Source organism: Terrapene carolina, unplaced genomic scaffold (genome assembly GCF_002925995.2).
Source record: "Terrapene carolina triunguis isolate 2854851 unplaced genomic scaffold, T_m_triunguis-2.0 Scaffold22, whole genome shotgun sequence".
NCBI lineage: Eukaryota > Metazoa > Chordata > Testudines > Emydidae > Terrapene > Terrapene triunguis.
This window is the reverse complement of record NW_020664373.1, coordinates 19,744,401-19,747,442: the sequence shown is the minus strand read 5'-3', so window position 1 is coordinate 19,747,442 and position 3,042 is coordinate 19,744,401.

The window sequence follows — 3,042 nt, the reverse complement described above, 5'->3', positions numbered from 1 at the left end:
TGCCACAAAACAGCTGATTCGTGTGGCAAGCCTGGGAGGGAGGGAGGGGGGAGAAGCGAAGTGGAGCGGCGGCGGCGCGCTCAGGGGAGCAGGTGGAGCAGAGGTGAGCTGCGGCGGTAGGGGGCGGTTTCTCTGCTTTCCCCCTCAAGGGTTACTTCCTGCGGCCCTCCCCGCACCCCCCACCGCCGCAGCTCACCTCCGCTCAGGGCTGGCCCCCAGCTTTTTGCCCCCCACGCGGAGGAGAAAAAAAAAAAAAAAAGGAGCCAGAGTGCCGCCCCTTGGAAAGTGCCGCCCCAAGCATATGCTTGGAGCGCTGGTGCCTAAAGCCGGCCCTGTGCACACCCCCAAATTGTGGGGCCTTGTAGCCATGTCCTTAGTTATGTTTGATCATTCTGATTCATATAAACTATGGGGAGTTGTTTAGGTTTTGTATTTTTCGGGGGTTGGTGGTGGGTATTTGTTGCATTCTTAGCCAACTGGATCTCACACTGTCTCCCTCTGTGCTCTTGGCAAGTTATCTTTGGACTTTTTAAAAATAAATATTTTGTGTTTTATTTTACTGCTTTTTAAAACTGCATCAGTTGGCATCTTTTATGAGGGTAGCTCCATTGGTTAACAGCCATTACTGCACAATTAGGTTTGATATCTTATCAGAGGTGGGGAACACAGTAACAGCAAACTTAAAAGGGCAGATTTGAAAACAATGAGCAAAATGGTTAACATGAGGCTGAAGAGCAAAGTAATAAAATTTTAAAACCATCAACTCAGCCTGGAGGCCATTTAAAATCATTGTAGTAGAGGCACAGATGGTGCGCTTACCTCTGAGCAAGGAAACAAAAAAAGGGGGAATGAAACTGGTATGGCCAAATGGAGGATTACATAACTTGATGAGTGCTTAAAATGCAACCTTTCAAAAGTGAAAACCCTGTGCTAACAGCATAAAGAGACTGGAACATGAATTATGACAGGTACAGTAATAATGTGCCAAAAAGGAAAGAAACATTCCAAACAACAAATAGCAAAATATACAAAGTAAGTGATGAAGGATGTAGAGGGAGATCTTCAAAGCATGGAGGGGAGGTAAGGTATATGTCCACACTACAAACACCTTGCCCCCTCAAACCTTCAGCAGTTAGTCTCAGAGCCTGGGTCAGCTGATTCGGACTCATGCGAGGGGGCTAAAATAGCAAGGTAGACATTCCTGCTTGGGCTGGAGCCCTGTCTCCGAGCCCAACCCTCTTGCCAGGTTTCAGAGCCCTGCAGTTTTTGCTTTTTCCTATGTTGTGTGAGCATCGGGATGAAACTAAAGTGTAATAAATTAAGATACGAAAGTTAATATTTCATTGGAGGAGGCCACTGAATCAACTGCTGTGTCTGGATTTTACTTTTAAAAGCAATGTAATTTCATGGTCACTAGCAATGTTGCTAGCTATAAAAGTTAAAACAAGATTAACTGGTTCAGAGTCACCTAGGGTTACCATATTTCCACAATCAAAAAAGAGGACACTGGGGGGGAGGGGGAGCCCCGCTCTAGCCCCGCCCCGCCCCCATCCACTCCCTCCCACTTCCCACCCCCTGACTGCCCCCCTCAGAACCCTCAGCCCCCCTGCTTCTTTTCCCCTGACTGCCCCCTCCTGAGAACCCCCCACCCTAACTGCCCCCCTAGGACCCTACCTGTCCCCTGACTGCCCCAACCCTTATGGGTGGCAGGTTTGTAGAAATTTTGGTGGTGCCCAGAACCCCCCCCCCCACTCCACCCCCCCACCTGCCTAAGGCTCTGGGAGGGGGGTTGGGTGGGGGGAGGAGGTCTGGGATGCAGGTCCTGGGCTGGGGATTAGGGTGCAGGAGGGGTGCAGGGTGCAGGCTCTGGGATGGAGTTTGGGTGCTGGGTGCAGGCTCCGGTCTGGGGCAGGGGGTGGGTGTGCAGGAGGGGGTGAGGGGTGCAGGCTCTGGGATGGAGTTTGGGGGTGGGAGGGGGTGCAGGCTTTGGGAGGGAGTTTGAGGGCAGGAGGGTGTGTGTGGGAAGGGGAGGGGGTTTGGGAGGGAGTTTGGGGATAGGAGGGGGTGCAGGGGTGAGGGCTGTGGGTCTGAGGATGAGGGGTTCATGATGCAGGAGGGGACTCAGGGATGGAGCAGAGGATTAGGGTGCGGGGGGATGAGGGTTGGGGCTGAGGATGAAGGGTTCATGATGCAGGAGGAGGCTCAGGGCTGGGGTAGAGGATTAGGATGCAGGGGGATGACAGCTCTGGCTGAGGATGAGGGGTTCATGATGCAGGAGAAGGCTCAGGGCTGGGGCAGAGGATTAGGGTGCGGGGGGATGACAGCTCTGGCTGAGGATGAGGGGTTTGGGGCGTTGGAGAGGCTCAGGGCTAGGGTGGAAGGGCAGGGTAAGGGCAGCCTGCCTTGCCATGAGCGGATGGGGGGCACTAGGACCCTGGGGCAGCAGACAGCAGTTGCTGCCGGGAGCAGGGCTCCGCATAGGAATGTGCTACTCTGGCAGCACAAGCAGGCACGGGAGAGGCGCGCGCTGCTTTCTTTCGGGCAGGGACGGGGGGGACCCGCGGGAGGGGGATGGGACGGATGCGTGGGGTGTGGGGTGGCAGGTGGAGGCCAGAGCCCGCTCCAGGCAGGGCCGTGGGGAGAGACCCAGGTCCAAATATTGCTGGAGCAGGGCCCCCCCCGGCCCTGGATATTGCTCGAGCTCGGGCACCACAAAAGAATATAACCCGCCGCCCCCCCACCCCATTGTGATGGGTTGGATCACAGAAACCCCCTTGGGAGCTGCCACCCGATGTGCCAAGACTACCCCTGCTTCTGTTTTCCCTGCCAGTTCAGGACTCCAGCACCCTGTCTTGCTGAGCCAGACACTCCAGTCCACTTCAACACAGACCCAGGGTCTGAATTACTTGTCCCAAGGCTGCAAGTTTACCCAAAAACAGCTCACAGGAGTGTGCTTGTCTTTGGCACTTAGATGCCCAACTCCCAATGGGGTCTAAACCCAGATAAATCCGTTTTACCCTGCATAAAGCTTATGCAGGGCAA